Source organism: Balaenoptera borealis (assembly GCF_965194805.1).
Source record: "Balaenoptera borealis genome assembly, chromosome: 4".
Classification (NCBI taxonomy): domain Eukaryota; kingdom Metazoa; phylum Chordata; class Mammalia; order Artiodactyla; family Balaenopteridae; genus Balaenoptera; species Balaenoptera borealis.
In genome coordinates, this window is record NC_138861.1 from 111,195,848 (window position 1) to 111,223,847 (window position 28,000).

Here is a 28,000-nt window from a genome sequence, read left to right on the forward strand (position 1 = left end):
AATGTATTTCACGTTTGTTAATCTTGACCCCTAACTAGCTGAGTCCTTGAGAGAGGAGCCATAATCTATTTTATTTTTTAAATTTATTTTATTGAATTGTAGTTGATTTACAACGTTGTGTTAGTTTCTGCTGTACATCAAAGTGATTCAGTTATACATATATACATATTATTTTTCATATTATTTCCCATTATGGTTTATCACAGGATATTGAATGTAATTCCCCGTGCTATACAATAGGACCTTGTTGTTTATCCATTCTATATATAATAGTTTGCATCTGCTAATCCCAACCTCCCAATCCATCCCTCCCGCACCTACCCCTCCTCCTTGGCAACCACAAGTCTGTTCTCTATGTCTGTGAGTCTGTTTCTGAAGAGAGGAGCCATATTTTTAAATGCTGCTTCCTGGGAAAAGGGAAGGCATATCATAGACATTCATTGTCTTGTTTTAACTTAAAAGAAAAAATAGGAATGGAGCAATATAAATTATTTATGTATATATTAATCTAATGGTTAATCCAGATATTCACTCATATTGTTTGTTTCCTACTTCAGCCAAATTACATTATCAGCACTGAGAAAGGAGGACCAGTTTATATTTCTATGATGATAATGACAGATAAAATTCTTAATCAGTGCTTTATTTTATGATGAGTACTATTTCTCAGTGACACAGCAGAAAGAAGACTGAAATGGAAAATTAAAGAAGGTAACTCTATGTCCTAGAAAAGTAGTTCCTCAAACTCTTAAAAATTCAAATTCTTTTCTAGGAAATTATTTGAAATACCTAAACACTCCACAAAATATGATTAATAATAAGAAATCGTCTTGAGTTCATCATTAATTATTTTATTAATTTATCAATCATTATTAAATACTATTCCAGCTATCTACTGTTATATAATAAATACCCCCAAAACCTAAAAGCTTAAAACAACAATTTTTAAAAATTATTTCTCAGAATTCTAGAGTTCGACTATGCTCAGCTTAGTGGTTCTTGCTTCTCATGTGGTTGAAACTAGTCAATGGGTAGGACAGAAGTTATACCAAAGGCTTCCTCACTCACATGTCTGGTGGTTGATGCTGGCCACTGGTTGGAACCACAGCTGGGGCAGTCTGCTGAACACCTACCCATGGCCTTGCTACATAGCCTGAGCTTCCTCACAGCATTGTACATATGTTCTAAGAGCAACTGTCCCAGTAGCAGGAAGTGGAAGTGGCCAGTTTCTTACAGCCTGGGCAAGGTGTCCCTTTTGCTGTAATCTATTATAAGAGCAGTCACAGAATCCAGTTCAATCAAATATGTCAAGTCTTTATTGAAAACCTCCACAGTCTGGTATCCAACCACAATTATGGACATTACTCCAAAATTCAAAATACATTCACTCACTCCCAAGATCCCACAACTTTATCACATCATGGCATTAGGCCCAGCATCAAGGTCCACATTTTTTCATTTATATTGGCTCCTTGAGTGTGGTGCCTTAAGAACAGACCCTTGGATTCTGGATTCTCTCAATCTAAAGACATATAAACTAAAAAGACAACTTATCTGACCCCCACAGTCACTAAACATACAATGCTGGAACAGGTACAGAATAACATCTACTGACGCTCCTTTAGAACAAGGCGGACAACAAAGTGCACAGGGAAGTTACTGGCCCATAATAATTCTGAAATTCAGCCAGGCAAGTGTTCCTCCATTCCTGCGTAGGGTCTTTTATTCTTCTCTGGGAGTGATTCTTCCACGTTTTGGTTCAGTACTTGGCTCACGGTTCCTTCCTCTGAGTCATGCATCCTTTTTCATAAGAAAATTGACTTTACAACTAATTAATCTTCTCAACCTATGTCCTAACACCCTTTTCATTTTGCATTGCCTCTATTTCCTTATATCCCAGCTTGTGATGCTTCCATAAGAAATTTATTTCAGATGACATGATACTCTACATAGAAACTCCTAAAGAAGCCACCAGAGGACTACTAGAGCTCATCAATGAATTTGGTAAAGTTTCAGGATACAAAATTAATACACAGAAATCTGTTGCATTTCTATACACTAATAATGAACTATCAGAAAGAGAAATTAAGGAAACAATCTCTTTTACCATCACATCAAAAAGAATAAAATATCTTGGAATAAACCTACCAAAGATGGTAAAAGATATGTATTTGGAAAACTATAAGATGTTGGTGAAAGAAACTGAAGATGACACAAGCAGATGGAAAGACATACTGTGCTCTTGGATTAGAAGAATTTATATTGTTAAAATGACCATACTACCCAAGGCAATCTACTGATTCAGTGCAATCCCTATCAAAATACCAATGGCATTTTTCACAAAACTAGAACAAATAATTTTAAAATTTGTGTGGAAACACAAAAGACCCCAAATAGCCAAAATCATCCTGAGAAATAAAATATTTGTAATTTTTAAAATAAATTTTATGTGGTTTTTCTCCATTAGAATAAACCAAATCATGCATCCCTGTTAGAAGAGCTCTTTTCTACTTTAGGTTTCCTGTGAAGCTGTTGTCAGACAATGGCCTGAAGATGATCCGAAGCCCATTGTTTAATGGAGAGAATCTGCAAGGTGTCACCTTATAATCCATAGATGAGCTCTTATTTGTTTGGAGATTTTTATGAGACACTGCTTTGATTGTTCTCAGGTCATAGCACAGCCCATCCTCTATTTGGTCTTTGTCCAAAGCCATTCTTAATTTTAGACTCATTTGCTGTCTGGAGAGGCTGGAAATGGAAAACAGCATGAATTTGGAAAGCAGCAAGCCCTGACACATTTACATTTAACTGTTTGTTCTTTAGCTCATTTCTTTCCTCTCCCATTTTACCAAGACACCGGCTGAAAATCTTTGCGATCACCAGTTACATCATCTAATTAATACACTGCCATAGTGCCAAGATAATCAGACTTTCTGCCACTACACAAGTTCTCTTTCCTCCAGCTTCTAAAACGATTATTCTTACTTTTCTCTAAGCTCTCACTGAAAGATTTCTTGAGGTATTTTAGGCTCTTACTAGCAGTCTCCTCAAGGTCCTTCTAGTTTCTTCTCACTGCTTAATCCCAAGGTCAATTGCCACTTGTTTTGTTTATTATGGACGCACCCCACTTTTGCTACTAAAATCTATTTCAAATATCTATTTATTCATAACAGGTCACCCCAAAATGTGTGGCTTAAACCAATGAGTATGATTTTATTACTGTCTCTAGAATTCTGTATATTGACTAGACTCAGCTATATATACACTAAGCAGGATTCTCTATGTTGACTGGGAAGTTCTTACTAGGGGTCTCTCATATGGGTGTAGTTAGAACGTGTCTAAATTTCAAGTCCTTGCAAAGGCCTCCAAACTCACATGTCTAGCAACTGATGTACCCTGTCAGCTGGGACTTCTGCTGGAGCTGATAGTTGGATCATGGTCTCACCATGTAGCCTGGGTTTCCTTGTGGCATGGCTGAGGTCTAACAGCAAGTGTCCCAAGAAGTAGGAAGTGGAAGGTGCCTTTTCCTTAGGTTCAGAAGAGGAAGGTGGATAGGCCCCACTGCAAAGAATTTGGAGCCTGTTTTTTTTTTTAATTTTTACAAGTTCCTACTGTGGTCTAGACACAAGGTTAGGCACTTTAATGTCTTACAAACATGAACATGACATGCAGCATCTCTTCGGTGAAATCACAGTATAGGATGGCTTTACACTCTATCAACTTAATTAAGTTGAACCTTCACAGAATTCTCTTCTCTATGTGAATCCACATTAGGGTTTAACACAAGAAAAAACTATGAGCACGACTTGGAATGTAGAAGTGAAAGCACAGTTACTATTTTCCAAATGTTGGTGTAAGGTGACAAAAGCCACTGCAACATTTATATTTGGTTGCCAATAGGCTGACTTAATTGCTAGCTGGTACAAAACTAGCGGCTTAATGTGCTCAAATTGTAGCTCCCCCACCTGCTGCTGGATATCTGGATTTTTTTCAAGTCTTAGACAAGGAACATCAGTTTCCTCTGTAGGTCACCCATGTGGTTGAGGTTGGAGGCAGTGACAGCTGTAGGTTCCCCTTTGTTCTCATGGATTCCAGTTTTCTTTACAGGTTTCAGTTTGTCCAGCTGGTCTCAATTTTACTTCCAGCTTTTTTCCTAACTACCGGCCTTGCAGACCTTCAGCGACTTTAGATCTTACTGCCAGATGCTGAGGCAACTGTCTTCCTTAGACCTCATATCCATCTCCCACAATTATCTATGGCTTAATAGGTATCTTTTTTTTTTTTTTTTTTAACATATTACTCATAGTGGGGCTGCTTGCCTGATAGCACCCAAATGAATACAAGCAGAGCATGATAACTTAATTATCAGAATTATAATACAGAATAATATGTATTATCATGTAAAGAAAAGAGTAACTAGGGAATGGATACAGCTTTTACAGAAGTGACTTTTTACATGGGTCTTTTAATTAATAAATATATTTTCACAATGCAGAAAAGACAAGACTGGCATTCTAGGTAAAGCAAACAGTATTGATTCCACTGACTTTTAAGTAAATGACTTTGAAAAAATCACTCCTATGGACAGTAGCTGGTGCTTTAATAAATTACATGCCTTGGGGGGCTACTAGGCTTTCTCTATTCACCCTGTTCGTGAACTTCCCATCTGGTCAGGAAAACTTTGGACTCCGTGACATCTTACTCACAGCCCCTCCTTCCGATTTTTTTTTTTTTCAGAAGTCTCTAAGGAAAGCTGCTATTTATTCCCAACCATGGCATGGTCAGGATGGAGAATCTTAATAGCTTCCTCATTACCCCAGATCTGGCTCTTTGTGGCTGCACTTGTTTACTCTATTTGTAGTTAATTCCCAGAACTTCAGACACACCCATGAACAAATGTGTGTATCTTTAAAAAGCATTTTCTCAAAGGGAACATCAATCATTTCTCAAGCCAAATATAGACTCTCGCTGTTATGGGAAGAGTTATACATGAAAATGCAATCCCTGAGTTAAACTCCATTATGTTACAAGTAACCTGTCGGAAACTGAGCACCAAATATAATTTCCATTAGCCTCAATTTCCACAGCTACAATGTACAGTCATTACTTGGTATCTGATTGGTTCCAGGACCCCGGCAGATACCCAGATCCGTGGATGCTCAAGTCCCTTATATAAAATGGCATAGTACAGTCAGCACTCCGTGTCTGTGGGTCCCCCATCTGCAGATATGGAGGGCCAACTGTAAATAATGTCATCTTTAAGCTGTGTGCCTGGGGTTGCCTTTGGTGGTGTTAGTTGAATGGTGAATACAATGTATCATTTTGTTCAGTGCCAGCCTTTGTTTCCATCTGTGTTAGTGTTAGGAATAAGAAGACTTGACAGTCTAGAGATCTAGGATTTCACTCTTCAATCCCAGATTTTATTTTCTTGCAGGGCTTGTTGAAGATTAGAAATAAGGTAAATATTGCACCTCAAGTAGTGTCTGGTACATTACAGGTACTCCTTGCTAGGGATTTAACAGGATGCAATGTAAGGCTGGGATAATGCTAAGATGGTAGAAGGTGCTAGTACCGGGGACCCAGGGGTACTAATGTCTTGCCTTGGTCGGCCACTTCTCTTCTCTGCTAGGTCACTGGGGAGAATACAAAGGCAAATGAAAGTCAGGCACACTTCACTAATATCTGGCTCTTTGTCTCAAGCCATGTAGATTAGAGGGAGCTTGGAGGCACCATGCGGAGACCTAGTCGTTTCTAGTTTAAATATCATATATGTGGAATCTAGAAAAATGGTATAGATGAACTGGTTTGCAAGGCAGAAACAGAGACACAGATGTAGAGAACAAACGTATGGACACCAAGGGGGGAAAGTGGTGGTGGAGGGATGAATTGGGAGATTGGGAGTGACATGTATACAACAATATGTATAAAATAGATAACTAATAAGAACCTGCTGTATTAAAAAAAAAAAAAACAACTAGAGTGTCTTTCTTTCCCCTAAGCTCAAACCTATGTCTTTGAACTCACCATTCAAATTATGGTAAAAAGTTTTGCTGAGCAGAGGAGGGAAAAAATGAATACAGAGGGGGAGACAGCCTGAGAGAGTGTATTTGTGGCAGAGCCTAGATCCAGACTGGTCTATGCCTTCCCATAGTACAAGTAGCAACCTGCATCCAGCGCTTACTTACAAGAACAGAGAGTGTCTATAAAGAAAGAAATACCTAACATGGCTAGAACTTTTATGCTATTACTTCTCTGCCCACATGGACACAAAATTTCAAACACCCTACTTATATGTATTCCAACTTATATCTACTTTATGGGTATACCCTTAGGAAAATGAGGCTCATTTAGAGGTGTTAATTTTAAGAAACTTCTTCTCACAAGGACCAGAAGAGTAGTGGAATTTATGCATTTACCCATGACTTATCAATAATCATCTCATGAGTAGTTATATTCACTCAATTTTTACTTTTTTTTTTTTTTTTTGGTGAAACAGACTAATGCACTTTGCTGTTAATCTCAGTTCTGATAGCTGTGTGACCTTGAACGTTGCTTCCTTCTGGTACTCAATTTTCACATCCTTAATAAAGGAGTTGGACCAGATAATTTCTTAAGTCCCTCTCAGCTCTAACATCATAGTAGATAACCTAGTTATCTACGTGTCTTTAAAGTACTTAAGGAAAATTTAAAGGGCAAAGTTTTATTCTTCAAGAAATTATTCTGTATCCCACTTTTTAGTTAAAAAATCTCTGCCGCATGCATTTAACAGACACAAAATCTTGGTGATTTTGCTAAAGCTAAAAATAGAGTCTCTGACAAAAACAGGAGAGTCACGTTGTTTATAAATAGCAAGGCTTCAACTCTGGGGCTTGTTCGGTCAGAAAGAACAGCTTAAACTGAAAGGCAGAATCAAAATAAACCTATTTAACTCGTTTGGCAAGAGTCCAGGTGCAAGACTGAGAGCTCTTGAGTCAGCTAAAAGAATGGTGCAGAGGAAAAGAATTAAGAATTACCTAATGTGCTGTGAACAGGATGATGTGTCTGCTTAAATTATGACCCACTTCATAGGAGAGGAGAGTGAGGCTTAGAGGAGATTGCTGTCCGGCCTACAGTCACAGACAGATGGGGAGGGACTGGCATCAGAATCTACTTGTTCTTTTCTCTCCTTTATCCCCACATCTTGCAGCCATTCTGAGACAATCACAAAGCTTTCTGCTTATGCAAACACTTCCTTTTACTCAGTTGATACTCAGCAGAAATGTGGGACTGAGATTTGAGGAGCCATGAGTGCCGAAGCAGGCCCAGATAGAGGTACCCCATTGATTAATGAATCAATTAATAAAAGAATATGTTTAGCAGAGACTACATACAAGATACTCCGAAATGGACTTTAGGAAAAACACAGGCCTTGGTTTCAGGACACCTATACTCCAGTAAATAAGACAAGATCATAGCTAATTAAATGCCAGAACAAAATAGTGACCAGAGAAATAGATAATATTCATTTGTTAAACATTTCCAAACATAATGGTATTTATTTCTGGGTAGTGGTATTTCATGAGAATTTTAATTTATTTTTGTTTTTTTTTAAATTATAAGGCTGTAATAAATGTTATGAAATATACAATGTAAATTCTCCAAGGACCAAAGACCATAAAGGCATGACCTATTTATTTATTTATTGTGAATTATTTGGTAGTATTTTTTAACCTAATTTATTTCTTAGAGCAGTTTTAGATTTACAGAACAATTGAATGGAAAGTACAGAGATTTCTCATATACTTTCTTACCCCATACAGAGTTTTACCTATTATAATATTTTGCAGTAGTGTGGAACATTTGTTACAATTGATGAGCCAATATTGAAATATTATTAACTAAGGTCCATCGTTTACATTAGGGTTCACTCTTTGTATTGTACTTTCCATGGGTTTTGGTAAATACATAGTGGCATATATTTACCACTAAACTATCATATAGAATAGCTTCACTGCCCTAAAACCCCCCTGTGTTCCACCTATTTATCTGTCTTAGCTTCCCCCTTCCCCAGCCCCTAGTAACTACTTTTACTGTCTCTATAGTTTTGTCTTTTCCAGAATTTCATATAGTTGTAATCATATCATATGGAGCCTTTGTCACATTGGCTTCTTTCACTTAGCAATAGGCACTTAAGTTTCCTCCATGTCTTTTCATGGCTTAATAGCTTATTTCTTTTTATTTCTGAATAATATCCCATGGCCTGGATGTACTACAGTTTATCTCTTCACCTATTGAACAACATCTTGGTTGCTTCCAAGTTTTGACAATTATGAAATAAGCTGCTGTAAACATTTGTATGCAGGTTTTTGTGCGGACATAAATTTTCAGTTCGTTTGGTAAGTACCATGACGCACAATTACTGAATTATATAGTAAGACTATAGTTTTTTAACAAATCGCCAAACTGTCTTCCAAAATGGCTGCACCATTCTGCATTCTCACCAACAGTGAATGAAATTTCCTTTTGCACTATATCCTTGCCAGCATTTGATGTTGACAATGTTTTGGATTTTAGCCCTTCTAATATGTGTGTAGTGGTGCGTTACTGTTTTAATTTGCAACTTCCTGAAGACATTTGATGTTGAACATATTTTCATGCTTATTTCCATCTATGTATCTTCTTTTGTGAGATTTCCAGATCATTTTCCTATTTTTAGTGGGATGTCTGTTTTCTTATTGTTGGGTTTTAAGAGTTCTTTGTATAGTTTGGATATAAGTCCTTTAAAAAATATGTGTTTCAAAGATTTTTTTCCCCAATTTGTAGATCATCTTCTCATTCTCTTAACAGTGTCTTTGGCAGAATAGAGGTTTTTAATTTCAATTAAATCAAATTAATGGCTCATGCTTTTGGTACTGTAGCTAAAATATCATCTCCAAACCCAAGTTTATCTGCATTTCTCCTGTTATCTTCTTGGAGCTTTATAGTTTTGCCTGTTATATTTAGGTCTATGACCCATTTTGAATTAATTTTTGTGAAGAGTATGAAGTCTGTATCTAGATTCATTTTTTGGTATATGGATGTCCAGTTGTCCAGTGCCATTTGTTGAAAAGACCATCCTTTCTCCATTAAATAGCCTTTGCTCCTTTGTCAATGAGCAATTGACTGTACTTGTCTGGGTCTGTTCTGAGCTTTCTATTCTGTCCCATTGATTTATATGTCTATTCTTTTGCCAGTATCACACTGCCTTGATCCCTATAGCTTTATAGGGAGTCTGGAAGTTGGGTGATGTCTGTCTTATAACTTTGTTCTTCTCCTTCAACGTTGTGCTCACTATTCTGGGTCTTTTGGCTCTCCCTATAAACTTTAAAATCGGTTTATTGATATCTCCAAAGTAACTTGCTGTTTTTCTTTTAATTGGAATTGTGTTTAATCTATAGATCAAGCTGGGAAAAACGGACATTTTGACAATATTGAGTCTTCCAACCCATGTACATGGACTATCTCTCCATTTATTTACATCTTTCTTGACATGATTTATTTCTCAGACCTAAAGATAAATGTTGCATCTATAGACTGCATTTTAAGCTTGCAGTACACATACACGACAATTCCTTGTTGCAATTATTAAAAAGCAAAAGTAAAGACACAACACGGTAGTAAGTGCTAATAATGGAAGTGTATATAAAAAGCCATAGGAGTACAATATCAGACCAGATTAATTCTGTGATGAGTTGATGGAAGGAACTCTAGCTTCTCCAAGATGATGGTGGATGAGAAGTTCATAAACTAGTGAATTATCAAGAGGATCTTTCTAGACCAGGGGTGTGTGTGTGTGTGTGTGTGTGTGTGTGTGTGCGTGCCCAGGATGAAAGGCTGTTCAAAGGCATTCTGGAGACATGAAATATTGGGGGCGGGAGGGTTATAGGACAGAGATATCACTTTTGTCGAAGGGGTTTGGATAATTAAAAGGAAGAAAAGTCTCCAGTAATGGACACACAAGGTACACAGGGGGCGGGGGGCAGAGTTAATGAAGTGTCAGATTGTATAAGGACTGGTAAGAAGATCAGTTTGCTCTTGTGTAGGAGGGCAATCGTTGGTAAGGCAAAGAAGTATGAGAGAATACCTGCTGCTTTTGCAGGCAGTAGCTCTATTCCTGGCCCATGTTTGCATTGCTGTCCCTCCAAAAATATCTCAAGAGGGTACACCCTCAGATAATTCACTACTTACTCATTCATCCAATAACTCTGTGGATGACATTACGCTCTGGGTACACTTTTCTAGATGCTGGGGCATACAGATGTAAACAAGACAGTGAAAGTCTCTCCCCTAAAGCGCTGAAGCACTTTATACTGCTCCCCTTGTCAGCCATCTGCCTCAAGTTACCTGACTCCACACTGTGGGCCTCTTTAAATGCTTTTGTCCTATTATTTGCTTCAATGAGCAATTCAGGTTTTCTACTCTTGTTTATTGACCTAAACATTTCTTTAAACTATACCCCATCCTTTTTCACTCCTTCACCACTCAACTCTTAATTCAATATTTTGATTCAAGAACATCTGAAACATCCTTTTTCATCCTTAGCACCATAAAACTCTAAGCACTGAGGTTCCTTTCCTCATGCCGCAGTGGGGAATTTGGGTCAGGATGTGACATTCATATTGTACATATACCACCAATGTACTCATCAGTGGCTTTTCTGCTGCCGTAAAAGGCTAAAAATACTTCCTTTTTAGGAGGGGATGGGATAAGGTGTCATGGAAAGAGTGGGGCTATTCTGTAAATTGATTGCCTAAAAGAAAGAAGTGTTTTTCCAATTGGAAATGGGAACTGCTGGAAAAGCCTAGGCAAAGTCTGAGGCAGATGGTCCACAACCCTGGCCATCACCTAGAAGGAAAGTTAGTCACATTGTCAAAGAAAGAGCCAGGCATTTTACACGCAGTATTTCCTTGAATTCCTCAAGTTGCATGAAGGTATAATTATTGTTATTTTTCACTGAGGCTCAGGAACATTAAATCATTTCCCAGGGTTACAGGGCTCTTTATTGGCAGAGCTAGGATTCAAACTTGGATCTCCTTCTATGGTTTCCCAAGCTTTCAGTCTCTCTGTCACCCCACACTGCTTCCCAAGACTGGCTGGGCATCCAGAACTGAGCTTTAATTTGAGCTTGCCAAACGACGCATTGTACCAGGTTTGACTGGTGCCCTGTCCGCCTCCTCTGGGCACTAACCATTCCAGTACTTGCGTGAAGTCTCCTGCTGCAGGCATCTAGGCCTCTCTACCTGTGAGGCGAAGGGATGCCACGCCCGAAGGGGGAAACTGGGGAACCACTGGGAGGGCAGAGGATCAAAAGGGAGTGTAGCCAGGTTTCCCTTACCCACTTGGGCCCCCAGGAACCTGCTGAGATGCCGGGCCTGATTCTCTGCCCACCGAGGACCCTCCAGCCGCGCGGGTGCTGAGGAAGTGGGAGGGAAGGAAGGGGGAGCAAAAGTAAAGGCTGGACACCTGGGACCAGCACCCCTGAGGGGCGGCTGGGGGAGGGGAGGAGTTCCTACGCCCAGCGGGACCCACGCACGGTTAGGGGTCCAGCGGCGACAGGGGAGAGGGGGAGGGGTGCGAAGGAACGGAAGGGAACGGGGCCAGTGCCTTCTCTGTCCACTTAGGCACCGGGAAGCCTCTTGGGCTCCAGGGCCTAACCCTCCGCCCTCGGAACCTCCCTCCTGCCGCTCAGAACACAAGCCCCGGCCCTACACCGCCACCCAGGGCCCGACCTCTACACTCGGAGACCCCCTCCAAAGCGCTGGGCCTAAAACCCACCCACATACCCTCACCCAGGGCCTTACCTCCAAACTCCGGAACAGCACACTCCAGAGACGCCCCGTTTGAAGTGCTGCCTCTCCGCTTCTGCGGAGTTCCGAGGCAGAGGGCCTGCCTCAAGCTTGAATGTTGCCCCGCTTAGGCCCCGCCCCACGCTCAAACGTAACCTCTCCACCCGCCTAGGTCCCACCCCACCCTAAACCCCGCCCCTGCCTAAGTTCCACCCCGGCCTGAACTCTGCCCCATAGCCAAGGCTTTTTTTTAATTTTATTTTTTTCTTTTTTCCTCTTTTATTTTTTAAAATTTTTTAACTTTTTAAAATTTTTGAATTTTATTCTATTTATATTTTTATACAGCAGGTTCTTATTAGTTATCTATTTTATACATATTAGTGTATATATGTCAATCCCAATCTCCCAATTCATCCCACCACCACCACCCCCTGCTGCTTTCCACCCTTTGTGCCCATAAGTTTGTTCTCTACATCTGTGTCTCAATTTCTGCCCTGCAAACCAGTTCATCTGTACCATTTTTCTAGGTTCCACATATATGTATTAATATATGATGTTTGCTTTTCTCTTTCTGACTTACTTCACTCTGTATGACAGTCTCTAGTTTCATCCACGTCTCTGCAAATGACCCAATTTCGTTCCTTTTTATGGCTGAGTAATATTCCATTGTATATCTGTACCACATATTCTTTATCCATATGTCTGTCTATGGGCATTTAGGTTGCTTCCATGACCTGGTTATTGTAAATAGTGCTGCAATGAATATTGGGGTGCATGTGTCCTTTTGAATTATGGCTTTCTCTGGGTATATGCCCAGTAGTGGGATTGCTGGGTCATATGTTAATTCTATTTTTAGTTTTTTAAGGGACCTCCATACTGTTCTCCATAGTGGCTGTATCAATTTACATTCCCACCAACAGTGCAAGAGGGTTCCCTTTTCTCCAGACCCACTCCAGCATTTGTTGTTTGTAGATTTTCTGATGTTGCCCATTCTAACTGGTGTGAGGTCATACCTTATTGTAGTTTTGATTTGCATTTCTCTAATAATTAGTGATGTTGAGCAGCTTTTCATGTGCTTCTTGGCCATCTCTATGTCTTCTTTGGAGAAATGTCTATTTAGGTCTTCTGCCCATTTCTGAATTGGATTGTTTGTCTTTTTAATATTGAGCTGCATGAACTGTTTATATATTTTGGAGATTAATCCTTTGTCCGTTGATTCATTTGCAAATATTTTCTCCCATTCTGAGGGTTGTCTTTTCGTCTTCTTTGTAGTTTCCTTTGCTTTGCAAAAGCTTCTACATTTCATTAGGTCCCATTTGTTTATTTTTGTTTTTATTTCCATTACTCTAGGAGGTGGATCAAAACAGATGTTGCTGTGATTTATGTCAAAGAGCATTCTTCCTATGTTTTCCTCTAAGAGTTTTATAGTGTCCGGTCTTACATTTAGGTCTCTAATCCATTTTGAGTTTATTTTTGTGTATGGTGTTAGGGAGTGTTCTACTTTCATTCTTTTACATATATCTGTCCAGTTTCCCAGCACAACTTATTGAAGAGACTGTCTTTTCTCCATTGTATATCCTTGCCTCCTTTGTCATGGATTACTTGACCATAGGTGCGTGGGTTTATCTCTGGGCTTTCTATCTTGTTCCATTGATCTATATTTCTGTTTTTGTGCCAGTACCATATTGCCTTGATTACTGTAACCTGGTAGTATAGTCTGAAGTCAAAGAGCCTGATTCCTCCAGCTCCGTTTTTCTTTCTCAAGATTGTTTGGCTATTCGGGGTCTTTTGTGTTTCCATACAAATTGTGAAATTTTTTGTTCTAGTTCTGTGACAAATGCCATTGGTAGTTTGATAGGGATTGCACTGAATCTGTAGTTTTCTTTGGGTAGTATAGTCATTTTCACAATGTTGATTCTTCCAATCCAAGAACATGGTATATCTCTCCATTTGTTTGTATCATCTTTAATTTCTTTCATCAGTGCCTTATAGTTTTCAACATACAGGTCTTTTGTCTCCTTAAGTGGGTTTATTCCTAGGTACTTTATTTTTTCGGTTGCAATGGTAAATGGGAGTGTTTCCTTAGTTTTTCTTTCAGAGTTTTCATCAATAGTGTATAAGAATGCAAGAGATTTCTGTGCATTAATTTTGTATCCTGCTATGTTAACAGATTCATTGATTAGCTCTAGTAGTTTTCTGGTGGCATCTTTAGGATTCTCTATGTATAGTATCATGTCATCTGCAAAGAGTGAAAGTTTTACTTCTTTTCCAATTTGTATTCCTTTTATTTCTTTTTCTCCTCTGATATCCATGGCTAGGACTTCCAAAACTATGTTGAATAATAGTGGTGAGAGTGGACACCCTTGTCTTGTTCCTGATCTTAGAGGAAATGTTTTCAGTTTTTCACCATTGAGAATGATGTTTGCTGTGGGTTTGTCATATATCACCTTTATTATGTTGAGGTAGTTTCCCTCTATGCCCACTTTCTAGAGAGTTTTTATCATAAATGGGTGGTGAATTTTGCCAAAAGCTTTTTCTGCATCTATTGAGATGATCATATGGTTTTTATTCTTCAATTTGTTAATATGCTGTATCACATTGATTGATTTGATTATATTGAAGAATCCTTGCATCCCTGGGATAAATCCCACTTGATCATGGTGTATGATCCTTTTAATGTGTTGTTGGATTCTGTTTGCCAGTATTTTGTTGAGGATCTTTGCATATATATTTATCAGTGATATTGGTCTGTAATTTTCTTTTCTTATAGTATCTTTGTCTGGTTTTGCTATCAGGGTGTTGGTGGCCTCATAGAATGAGTTTGGGAGTGTTCCTTCCTCTGCAATTTTTTGGAAGAGTTTGAGAAGGATAGGTTTTAGCTCTTCTCTAAATGTTTGATAGAATTCACCTGTGAAGCCATCTGGTCCTGGACTTTTGTTTGTTGGAAGATTTTTAATCACAGTTTCAATTTCATTACTTGTGATTGGTCTGTTCATATTTTCTATTTCTTCCTAGTTCAGTCTTGGAAGGTTATACCTTTCCAAGAATTTATCCATTTCTTCCAGGTTGTCCATTTTATTGGCATAGAGTTGCTTGTAGTAATCTCTCAGGATGCTTTGTATTTCTGTGGTGTCTGTTGGAACTTCTCCTTTTTTATTTCTGATTTTATTGATTTGAGTCCTCTCCCTCTTTTCTATATGAGTCTGGCTAATGGTTTATCAGTTTTGTTTATATTCTCAAAGAACCACCTATTATTTTATAGTTCTTTGCTATTGTTTTCTTTGTTTCTATTTCATTTATTTCTGCTCCGATCTTTATGATTTCTTTCTTTCTACTAACTTTGGGTTTTGTTTGTTCTTCTTTCTCTAGTTCCTTTAGGTGTAAGGTTAGATTGTTTATTTGAAATTTTTCTTGTTTCTTGAGATAGGCTTGTATTGCTGTAAACTTCCCTCTTTGAACTGCTTTTGCTGCATCCCATAAGTTTTGGATTGTCATGTTTCCACTGTCAGTTTTCTCTAGGTGTTTTTTTATTTCCTCTTTGATTTCTTCAGTGATCTCTTGGTTATTTAGTAGCATACTGTTTAGCCTCCATGTGTTTGTATTTTTTACGTTTATTTTCCCTGTAATTCATTTCTAATCTCATAGTGTTGAGGTCAGAAAAGATGCTTGATATGATTTCAATTTTCTTAAATTTACTGAGGTTTGATTTGTGGCCCAAGATGTGATCTATCCTGGAGAATGTTCCCTGTGCACTTGAGAAGAAAGTGTAATCTGCTGTTTTAGGATGGAATGTCCTATAAATATCAATTAAGTCCATCTTGTTTAATGTATCATTTAAAGCTTGTGTTTCCTTTTTTATTTTCATTTTGGATGATCTGTCCATTGGTGAAAGTGTGGTGTTAAAGTCCCCTACTATGATTGTGTTACTGTCGATTTCCCCTTTTATGGCTGTTACCATTTGTCTTATGTATTGAGGTGTTCCGATGTTGGGTGCATAAATATTTTCAATTGTTATATCTTCTTCTTGGATTGATCCCCTGATCATTATGTAGTGTCCTTCTTTGTCTCTTGGAATAGTCTTTATTTTAAAGTCTATTTTGTCTGATATGAGAATTGCTACTCCAGCTTTCTTTTGATTTCCATTTGCATGGAATATCTTTTTCCATCTCCTCACTTTCAGTCTGTATGCGTCCCTAGGTGTGAAGTGGGTCTGTTGTAGACAGCATATAGATGGGTCTTGTTTTTTTATCCATTCAACGAGCTTGTGTCTTTTGGTTGGAGCATTTCATGCATTCACGTTTAAGGTAATTATTGATATGTATGTTCCTATTACCATTTTCTTAATTCTTTTGGGTTTGTATTTGTAGGTCCTTTTTTTCTCTTGTGTTTCCCCCTTAGAGAAGTTCCTTTAGCATTTGTTGTAGAGCTGGTTTGGTGGTGCTGAATTCTCTTAGCTTTTGCTTGTCTGTAAAGCTTTTAATTTCTCCATCGAATCTGAGTGAGATTCTTGCCCAGTAGAGTAATCTTGGTTGTAGGTTTTTCCCTTTCATCACTTTAAATATGTCATGCCACTCCCTTCTGGCTCTTAGAGTTTCTTCTGAGAAGTCATGTGTTAACCTTATGGGAGTTCCCTTGAATGTTATTTGTCATTTTCCTTTGCTGCTTTCAATAATTTTTCCTTGCCCTTAATTTTTACCAATTTGATTACTATGTGTCTCGGCATGTTTCACCTTGGATTTATCCTGTATCGGACTCTCTGCACTTCCTGGACTTGGGTGGCTATTTCCTTTCTCATGTTAGGGAAGTTTTCGACTATACTCCCTTCAGATATGTTCTCAGGTCCTTTTTCTCTCTCTTCTCCAGCTGGGACCCCTATAATGTGAATGTTGTTGTTTTTAATGTTGTCCCAGAGGTCTCTTTGGCTGCCTTCATTTCTTTTCATTCTTTTTTCTTTATTCTGTTCCACAGCAGTGAATTCCATCATTCTGTCTTCCAGGTCACTTACCCATTCCTCTTCCTCAGTTATTCTGCTATTGATTCCTTCTAGTGTATTTTTCATTTAAGTTATTGTATTGTTCATCTATGTTTGTTCTTTCATTCTTCTAGGGCTTTGTTAAATATTTCTTGCATCTTCTCGATCTTTGCCTCCATTTTTTTCCGAGGTCCTGGATCATCTTCACTATGATTATTCTGAATTCTTTTTCTGGAAGGCTGCCTATCTCCACTCTATTTAGTTGTTTTTCTGGGGTTTTATCTTGTTCTTTCATCTGGTACATAGCATCCTGCCTTTTCATCTTGTCTATCTTTCTGTGAATGTGGTTTTTGTTCCACAGGCTGCAGGATTGTAGTTCTTGCTTCTGCTGTCTGTCCTCTGGTTGATGAGGCTATCTAAGAGGCTTGTGCAAGTTTCCTGATGGGAAAGGCTGGTGATGGGTAGAGCTAGCCATTGCTCTGTTGGGCAGAGCTCAGTAATACTTTAATCCACTTGTCTGGTGATGGGTGGGGCTAGGTTCCCTCCCTGTTGGTTGTTTGGCCTGAGGCGACCAAACACTGGAGCCTACTGGGCTCTTTGTTGGGGCTAATGGCAGACTCTGGGAGGGCTCACGTCAAGAAGTACTTCCCAGAACTTCTGCTGCAGTGTCCTTGTCTTCATGGTGAGACATAGCCACCCCCCACCTCTGCAGGAGACCCTCTAACACTAGCAGGTAGGTCTGGTTCAGTCTCCTATTTGGTCACTGTTCCTTCGCCTGGGTCCCGATGTGCACACTACTTTTTGTGTGCCCTCCAAGAGTGGAGTCTCTGTTTCCCCCAGTCTTGTCGAAGTCACGCAATCAAATCCCGCTAGCCTTCAAAGTCTGATTCTCTAGGAATTCCTCCTCCTGTGGCCGAACCCCAGGTTGGGAAGCCTGACATGGGGCTCAGAACTTTCACTCCAGTGGGTGGGCTTCTGTGGTATAAGTGTTCTCCAGTTTGTGAGTCACCCAGCGAGCAGTTATGGGATTTGATAGTATTGTGATTATGCCCCTCCTACCGTCTCACTGTGGTTTCTCCTTTGTCTTTGGATGTGGGGTCTCTTTTTTGGTGAGTACCAGTTTCTTCCTGTCGATGATTGTTCAGCAGTTAGTTGTGATTCCGGTGTTCTTGCAAGATGGAGTGAGAGCACATCTTTCTATTCTGCCATCTTGAGCCAATCTCCCCTTTTCCTATTTTAGATTAGGGTTCTGTTTTACCTTGTTGATTTATTATTGTTGATTCTTTTATATTTTTATTTTTCCTAATAAATCTTTTATTTTTCTGCTTTTATTTTATTCTTTAAAATTTGTTATTGTTCTCTCCTTTAGGCTTGTTCTCTCCACCCCCCCCCCTTTTTTTTTTCTTTTTTCTGTTGTGGTTTTATTTTACCTTGTTGCAGTTTTTTCAATTATAGATTTATTTCCTACTATAATGTTTATCTTTCTAGTATTGTTTTGGTTTATACCCTTGATATTGTACTGCTCCTTTTTTTGTTTCTTTCTCCCTTTTTTTTTTTTTTTCCAGTGCTGGACAACCCAGGACAAACAACCAATAAGACAGGAATATAGCACCACCCAGCAAAAAAAAAAAAAAAAAAAGAAATGACAAAAAAATATGTTACAAATGAAGGAGCAAGGTAAAAACATACAAGACCAAATAAATGAAGACAAAATATGCAACCTTCCTGAAAAAACAGTTCAGAGAAATGATAGTAAAGATGATCCAAAATCTTGGAAAGAGAATGGAGAAAATACAAGAAACATTTAATAAGGATCTAGAAGAACTAAAGAGCAAACACACAGTAATGAACAACACAAGTACTGAAATTAAAAATACTTTAGAAAGAATCAATAACAGAATAACTGAGCAGAAGAATGGGTAAGTGAGCTGGAAGATAAAATGGTGGAAATAACTGCCAAGGAGCAGAATAAAGAAAAAAGAATGAAAAGAATTGAGGAACGTCTCAGAGACCTCTGGGACAACACTAAACGCACCAACATTCAAATTATAGGGTTGCCAGAAGAAGAAGTGAAACAGAAAGGGTTTGAGAAAATATTTGAAGAGATTATAGTCAAAAACTTCCCTAAATGGGAAAGGAAATAATCAAACCCAGGGAGCACAGAGAGTACCATACAGGATAAACCATACAGGATAAACCCAGAGAGAAACACACTGAGACATACATTAATCAAACAATCAAAAATTAAAAAGAAAGAAAAAAATGATTAAAACCAGCAAGGGAAAAGCAACACATGACATACAAGTGAATCCCCATAAGGTTAACAGCTGATTTTTCAGCAGAAACTCTGCAAGCCAGAAGGGAGTGGCAGGACATATTTAAAGTGATGAAAGGGAAAAACCTACAACCAAGATTACTCTACCGGGCAAGAATCTCACTCAGATTTGACCATGGAGAAAGGAAAACCTTTACAGATAAGCAAAAGTTAAGAGAATTCAGCACCACAAAACCAGCTTTACAACAATTGCTAAAGGAACTTCTCTAGGCAGGAAATACAAGAGAAGGAAAAGACCTACAAAAACAAACCCAAAACATTAAGAAAATGGTAATAGGAACATACATATCGATAATTACCTTAAATATAAATGGATTAAATGCTCCAACCAAAAGTCATAGACTAGCTGAATGGATACAAAAACAAGACCCATATATACGCGGTCTACAAGAGACCCACTTCAGACCTAGGGACACATACAGACTGAAAGTGAGGGAATGGAAAAAGATATTCCATGCAAATGGAAATCAAAAGAAAGCTGGAGTAGCAATTCTCATATCAGACAAAATAGACTTTAAAATAAAGACTATTCCAAGAGACAAAGAAGGACACTACATAATGATCAGGGGATCAATCCAAGAAGAAGATATAACAATTGAAAATATTTATGCACCCAACATCGGAACACCTCAATACATAAGACAAATGGTAACAGCCATAAAAGGGGAAATTGACAGTAACACAATCATAGTAGGGGACTTTAACACCACACTTTCACCAATGGACAGATCATCCAAAATGAAAATAAAAAAGGAAACACAAGCTTTAAATGATACATTAAACAAGATGGACTTAATTGATATTTATAGGACATTCCATCCAAAAACAACAGAATACACTTTCTTCTTAATTGCTCATGGAACATTCTCCAGGATAGACCATATCTTGGGTCACAAATCAAGCCTTGGTTAATTTAAGAAAATTGAAATTGTATCAGGTATCTTTTCTAACCACAATGTTATGACTCTAGATATCAATTACAGGAGAAAAAAAAGAACTGTAAAAAATACAAACACATGGAGGCTAAACAGTATGCTACTAAATAACCAAGAGATCACTGAAGAAATCAAAGAGGAATTCAAAAATACCGGGAAATAAATGACAATGAAACACGATGACCCAAAACCTATGGAATGCAGCAAAAGCAGTTCTAAGAGGGAAGTTTATAGCAATACAATCCTACCTTAGGAAACAAGAAAAATCTCAAATAAATAGCCTAAACTTACACCTAAAGGAAGTAAAGTAAGAAGAACCACAAAAAACCAAAGTTAATAGAAAGAAAGAAATCATAAAGATCAGATTGGAAATAAATGAAAAAGAAATGAAGGAAGCCATAGCAAAGATCAATAAAACTAAAAGCTATTTCTTTGAGAAGACAAACAAAATTGATAAACCATTAGCTAGCTTCATCAAGAAAAAAAAGGGAAAAGACTCAAATCAGCAAAATTAGAAATGAAAAGGGAGAAGTAAAAACTGACACTGCAGAAATACAAAGGGTCATGAGAGATTACTACAAGCAACTATATGCCAATAAAATGAACAACCTGAAAGAAATGGACAAATTCTTAGAAAAGCACAACCTTCTGAGGCTGAACCAGGAAGAAATAGAAAACACAAGCAGACCAATCACAAGCACTGAAATTGAAATTGTGATTAAAAATCTTCCAACAGGGCTTCCCTGGTGGCGCAGTGGTTGAGAGTCTGCCTGCCAATGTGGGGGACACGGGTTCGAGCCCTGGTCTGGGAGGATCCCACATGCCGCGGAGTGACTGGGCCCGTGAGCCACAGCTACTGAGCCTGCACATCTGGAGTCTATGCTCTGCAACAAGAGAGGTCGCGATAGTGAGAGACCCACACACCGCGATGAAGAGTGGCCCCCGCTTGCCACAACTAGAGAAAGCCCTCACATAGAAACGAAGACCCAACACAGCCAAAAATAAATAAATTAAAAAAAAAAAATCTTCCAACAAACAAAAGTCCAGGACCAGATGGGGCTTCACATGCAAATTCTTTCAAACATTTAGAGAAGAGCTAACACCTATCCTTCTCAAAGTCTTCCAAAATATAGCAGAGGGAAGAACACTCCCAAACTTATTCTATGAGGCCACCATCGCCCTGATACCAAAACCAGACAAAGATGTCACAAAAAAAGAAAACTAAAGGTCAATATCTCTGATGAACACAGATGCAAAAATCCTCAACAAACTACTAGCAAACAGATTCCAACAGCCCATTAAAAGGATCATACACCATGATCAAGTGGGGTTTATCTCAGGAATGCAAGGATTCTTCAATATACACAAATCAATCAATGTGATACACCATATTAAAAAATTTAAAGGGTATAAACCATATGATAATCTCAATAGATGCAGATCCATTTCCTCTAAGATCAGGAACAAAACAAGGTTGCCCACTCTCACCACTACTATTCAACATAGTTTTGGAAGTTTTAGCCACAGCAATCAGAGAAGAAAAAGAAATAAAAGGAATCCACATCAGAAAAGAAGTAAAACTCTCACTGTTTGCAGATGACATGATACTATACATAGAGAATACTAAAATTGCTACCAGAAAACTCCAAGAGCTAATTAATGAATTTGGTAGAGTAACAGGAGTAGCAGGATTCTGTGCAAAATTTTTGCACAGAAATCTTTTGCATTCCTATACACTAATGAAAAATCTGAAAGAGAAATTACAGAAACACTCCCATTTACCATTGAAACAAAAAGAATAAAATAGCTAGGAATAAGCCTACCTAAGGAGACAAGAGACCTGTATGCAGAAAACTGTAAGACACTGATGAAAGAAATTAAAGATGATATAAACAGAAGAAGAGATATACTGTGTTCTTGGATTGGAAGAATCAACATTGTGAAAATGATTGTACTACCCAAAGCAATCTACAGATTCAGTGCAATCCCTATCAAACTACCAATGGCATTTTTCACAGAACTAGAACAAAAAAACACACAATTTGTATGGAAACACAAAAGACCCCGAATAGCCAAAGCAATCTTGAGAAAGAAAAACGGAGCTGGAGGAATCAGGCTCTCAGACTTCAGACTATACTACAAAGCTACAGTAATCAAGACAGTATGCTACTGGCACAAAAACAGAAATATAGATCAATGGAACAGGATAGAAAGCACAGAGATAAACCCACACACATATGGTCACCTTATCTTTGATAAAGGAGGCAAGGGTATACAATGGAGAAAAGACAGCCTCTTCCATAAGTGTTGCTGGGTAAACTGGATAGCTACATGTAAAAGAATGAAATTAAAACACTCCTTAACACCATACAGAAAAATAAATTCAAAATGGATTAAAGACCTAAATGTAAGGCCAGACACTATCAAACTCTTAGAGGAAAACATAGGAAGAACACTCTGACATAAATCACAACAAGATCCTTTTTGACCAACATCTTTGAGAAATGGAAATAAAAGCAAATATAAACAAATAGGACCTAATGAAGCTTAAAACTTTTGCACAGCAAAGGAAACCATAAAAAAGACAAAAAGACAACCCTCAGAATGGGAGAAAATATTTGCAAATGAAGCAACTGACAAAGGATTAATCTCCAAAATTTACAAGCAGCTCATGCAGCTCAATATCACAAAAACAGCCAACCCAATCCAAAAATGGGCAGAAGACCTAAATAGACATTTCTCCAAAGAAGATATACAGATTGCCAACAAACACATGAAAAGATGCTCAACATCACTAATCACTAGAGAAATGCAAATCAAAACTACAATGAGGTATCACCTCACACCAGTCAGAATGGCCATCATCAAAAGGTCTACAAACAATAAATGCTAGAGAGGGTGTGGAGAAAAGGGAACCCTCTTGTACTGTTGGTGGGAAAGTAAATTGATACAGCCACTATGGAGAACAGTATGTAGGTTCCTTAAAAAACTAAAAATAGAACTACCACATGACCCAGCAATCCCACTACTGGGCATATACCCTGAGAAAACCATAATTCAAAAATAGTCATGTACCACAATGTTCATTGTAGCTCTATTTACAATAGCCAGGACATGGAAGCAACCTAAGTTTCCATCAACAGATGAATGGATAAAGAAGATGTGGCACATATGTCCTATGGAATATTACTCAGCCATAAAAAGAAACGAAATTGAGTTATTTGTAGTGAGGTGATTGGACCTAGAGTCTGTCATACAGAGTGAAGTAAGTCAGAAAGAATAAAACAAATACTGTATGCTAACAAATATATATGGAATCTAAAAAAAAAAAATGGTTCTGATGAACTTAAGGGCAGGACAGGAATAAAGATGTAGATGTAGAGAATGGACTTGAGGACATGGGGTGGGGGAAGGGTAAGCTGGGACAAAGTGAGAGAGTAGCATTTACATTTATACAATACCAAGTATGAAATAGCTAGTGGGAAGCAGTTGCATAGCACAGGGAGATCAGCTCGGTGCTTTGCAACCACTTAGATGGGAGGGATAAGGAGGGTGGGAGGGAGACACAAGAGGGTGGGGATATGGGGGTATACGTATGCATATAGCTGATTCACTTTGTTCACAGTAAAAACTAACATAACACTGTAAAGCAATTATATTCCAATAAAGATGTTAAAAAAAAGAGAAAAGAATGAATCTATAAACCCTTCATATCAACAGGCTAAAGAAGAAATATCACATGATCATATCAATTGATGCAGAAAAAGCATGTTACAAAATTCAAAACTCATTCATGATATATAGTCTCAGAAAACTAGTAATAGAGGAGAGTTTCCTCAACTTCGTATATAACATGTAAAACCGCCCCCCCCCACACCAGATTGGGAACCAGGCAAGGAGATCCACCCTCACCTCTACTATTCAACACAGCACTAGATGTTCTAGCCAGTGCAATAAAGCAAGAAAATGAAATCAAAGGCACTCGTATTGGAAAGGAAGAAATACAACTGTCTCTATTTACAGATGGCAGGATGGTCAGCAGAGAAGATCCCAAAGAATCAACACATTTTTTGCCTGTGTATACCCTATTACTGCAGCACCATTTGTTGAAAAGACTCTCCTTTGAATTACTTTTACACTTTTGTCAAAAATCAAGTTGCTGGGGCTTCCCTGGTGGCGCAGTGGTTGAGAGTCTGCCTGCCAATGCAGGGGACACGGGTTCGAGCCCTGGTCTGGGAAGATCCCACATGCCGCGGGGCAACTGGGCCCATGAGCCACAACTGCTGAGCCTGCGCGTCTGGAGCCTGTGCTCTGCAACAAGAGAGGCCGTGATAGTAAGAGGCCAGCGCACCGCGATGAGGAGTGCCCCCCACTTGCCGCAGCTGGGGAGGGCCCTCGCACAGAAATGAAGACCCAGCACAGCCATAAATGAATGAATGAATTAATTAATTTAAAAAAATCTTAGATTATAAAAAAAAAAAATCAAGTTGCTGATGTTGGACAGTTTCTGGGGTCTCTATTCAAATATGTGTCTCTCCTTCCATTAATACCATACTGTTGTTTGTTTTTGTTTACCAGTAATAAACAAAGATTTATTTGGAAAAAAAAAAAACTTAGAAATAACTAAGATGTCCTTCAGTAGGTGAATGGATAAATAAACTGTGGTACATCCAGACCATGGGATATTATTCAGAGAATAAAAAAAAAAAGAAATTATCTATCAAGACATGAAAAGACATGGAGGGGCTTTAAATACATCACTAAGTAAAAAGAAGCCAATCTGAGAACACTCCATACTATATGATTCCAACTTTATGACATTCTGGAAAAGGCAAAACTATGGAGACAAAAAAAGATCAGTGGTTGCCAGGGTGAGGGATGAAGAGGTGAATAAGCAGAGCACAGAGGATTTTCAAGGGAGTGAAAATACTTTGTATGATGTTATAGTGATGGATATATGCCATTATGCATTTGTCAATACCCATAGAATGTACAGCACCAAGAGTGAACCCTAAGGAAAACTGTGGACTTTGGGTGATTATGTGTCGACATAGCTTTGTTCTTGGTAAAAAAATGTACCACTCTGGTGAGAAATGTTAATAATGAGGGCAGTTATGCATATGTTGGTGCAGGGGGTATATGGGAAATTCCTGTACCTTCCTCTCAATTTTATTATAACCCTAAAACTGCTTTAAAAATAGTCTTAAAAATGTCCAAAAATGAGATATATCCCAAATTCGTGGATCATTATAGAAAATAAGTAGCAGCTCCCTCACTGTCATACACAATAATAATTCTAGTAGAATTGAATAAAATCTCTCTTTAACAAGTTGATTAAAAGATTAATTTTTGGCTTATATGCAAAATATCCTCAGTAAGTGCTTAAAAGAAAGCAGAAACACCTGGATTGTGAAAGCAGTCATTGTTTTGCTCAGAATTTATTAATACACACAGGTATGCTCCCATGGTGCTTATCATTGTAGAAAAAACTTATTCTGTCATAGAGGCAGAAGGCTCGATTTAGGGAAGTATGTCTCATTCAAAAAAATTTGACTAATTTGGCAATGTATGTTTTAGTAATGGACAAAATATGCCTGTAGTGCCACAGCTTTATTTTTTTTTTAAGTTGCAAGAGGAATAATCCTGCCATTTACAGATGGTGTCAGTGGAGACCCTTGACAAAGGATAAGATGTCCTCTGAGAATGCCTCCATTCTGGAGGGATGTATTTCATCCCTCTGCAGACTTGACCCAACACACTGTGGGGCATTCCTCAAATGAGGCACCAGTGACATTCATTTTTCCCTTGCCGCTTCTGAGACTTATGTCAACACGAGGTAGCTGGTGAAATTCCTCATTATGTTTCCTAGTTTTAATAAGAATGCAACCAGCCCAATTCCTTCGAGCATCTAAATTCACTGCATTCTGGGAGAAATTAGGAGAAGTCAATCTTTCTATATTTATTGCCCTGAAAATGAAGCATGCAGCTAGAAGCACTTTTTTTCTGGCAGAAAATAATTTTATGAGTACAACTCACAACTTAAATTACTGAAAGAATGAGGAACTATAATTAGTTTTCCAATGCAATTGTTGTTACTGAGAATATAGTTTTCCCCCTTAAAAAAATTAATTACAAAAATAATCGTGTTGAGAAATGAATTGCAGGTAAGGTGGTTCCTCTTTCACTGAATGCTAATCACTTGATTTGCTCTTTTGCTGGAAAGAGTCAAAAAAAAAAAAAAAAAAGAGAGAGAGAGAGAGAGAATAATGAAAAAAAAAAAAGACAAAAGTTGTTTTATGATACTGTGTGTGGTTCCTTTAGGAAAAGGCCTTCAGGAAGACTCTCAATTGAAGTTCATTGAAAGTTTAACTGAAGTTATTAAATGACTGCTTTTGGCAAAAAAAAAAGACTGAACAGTAGTTTTTGAGTAGTGTGTATAGGCAATATTGTTTTCTCTTGCTCTTACTAGCTTTACCATCTTTGTTCCCATCTTCCTCATAAAAGAGTAGAGAGATGCTGCTTTGATAATAGGGTTAAATTTTGTTTGTGTTGATTTTTAGTTTTAATGAAACATACACAGATATAGTAATTGGTCAAATTTATCAAAATTCATGATATATATACATACACGTATATATGTATGTGGGTCTATATAAACATGTATATTTGTATGTGTATATCAGCTATTAGAGAAATCAGTAAATTTTATATTCTTCAAACTAAGGCAAAGATATCATCTTCACTCTGATGTTGTTTACTAGAAAGCCAAACTCTTTTTCTTCTTCCACAAATCATCCTTTTAGGTAGGAGATATTTTTTAACTTCAATTCTTGAACTACCAAAGCATATTTCACTATCAGGCCATGCTAAACATTAGCAGTTACAGAGTTCCTGAATATCTATTTGTGTATGAATAATTCAATGTACTTTGAGGAAATGTTCATGAATCGTTAATGAACAAGAAAATATTTGTGCTAGGTAGATCCAAAAGATGGAATGGGAGGGTAGTGGTTATCTGGTCATTCGCAAGCTCGAATCCAACAATAACTCAGAAATCAGTGTAAAGAACGTGACATAGGATACCCGTGAGGGAGTCTTTTCTTATCCACCCAGTTTGGTTTATGAGACAAGAAAGAAGGTGTGTGAAGAAACATGAACACAGGTATACTCCCATGCCTAATTTCTGACCCATTATCAAGTCTCTGGATGAAAATCTTGTCTTAAAGGAATGCAGGATTAGGAATTTACTGTGAAGATATTTGAAAGAAAACACTCTAGTCCAAGCACTGAAAATTAGATGTTTACATTTTTTTCAAAAATCACTTTTTTTCTTTTTGGAAAAGTCCCCTTAATCCCAAATTCAACTTCCATAGCACTGGTGGTCCCAGTGTCTGCCAGGCTGTATGTGCCTAAACGTGTTTGTGCCTAAATGTGTTTGTACCTAAACGTGTTTGTACAGTTGAACTTAGAGTTAAAAATTAGTGACACATCCCTTTTTTCTTCCTTTCCCTCCCTCTGTTTCACTCCAGCTAGAGATTGACTGAGCTGATTACAAACCCAGGGCTCTACAGTTTCCCACTAAAACACACTAACTTTAATAAATGTTCTTACCCATGACCTTACAATGTTTTCTCACATACATTATCTAATTTCATGTTTACAGTAACATTTGAGGTATGTATTAACTTAGCATTGTTTTTCAGATTAAATACCTTAAGTTTAGATAGGTTTGCTCAGCCATTAATTGGTAAAGCTGAATTTGAAACCGGTATCTTTGATTCTAATTCGATTTATATAAATAACTTCTTAGATGCAGTCTCCTTGTGTGTAAGTGGATGAAATATGTCTGTGTATATATATAAATTTCCTGGTATCATTTAGAAGATATATAGTAGATGTTGTGTGTGTGTGTGTGTGTGTGTGTGTGTGTGTGTGTATGTGTGTGTTTCTTATA

At 38.0% G+C, this 28,000-nt stretch overlaps 2 long non-coding RNA genes across 2 annotated transcripts in view; both read right to left on the reverse strand.

Moving 5' to 3' along the window:
• The window catches only part of LOC309627523, a 101,036-nt gene extending 73,097 nt beyond the window's left edge, over nucleotides 1-27,939 (reverse strand). Inside the window, exon 1 of the long non-coding RNA XR_014243787.1 lies at nucleotides 11,820-27,939. This is a non-coding gene — a long non-coding RNA (uncharacterized lncRNA). The remainder of the gene's footprint in view (nucleotides 1-11,819) is intronic.
• Nucleotides 1-28,000, reverse strand: part of LOC309627529 — a 377,892-nt gene that overhangs the window by 270,742 nt on the left and 79,150 nt on the right. The window lies entirely within an intron of this gene.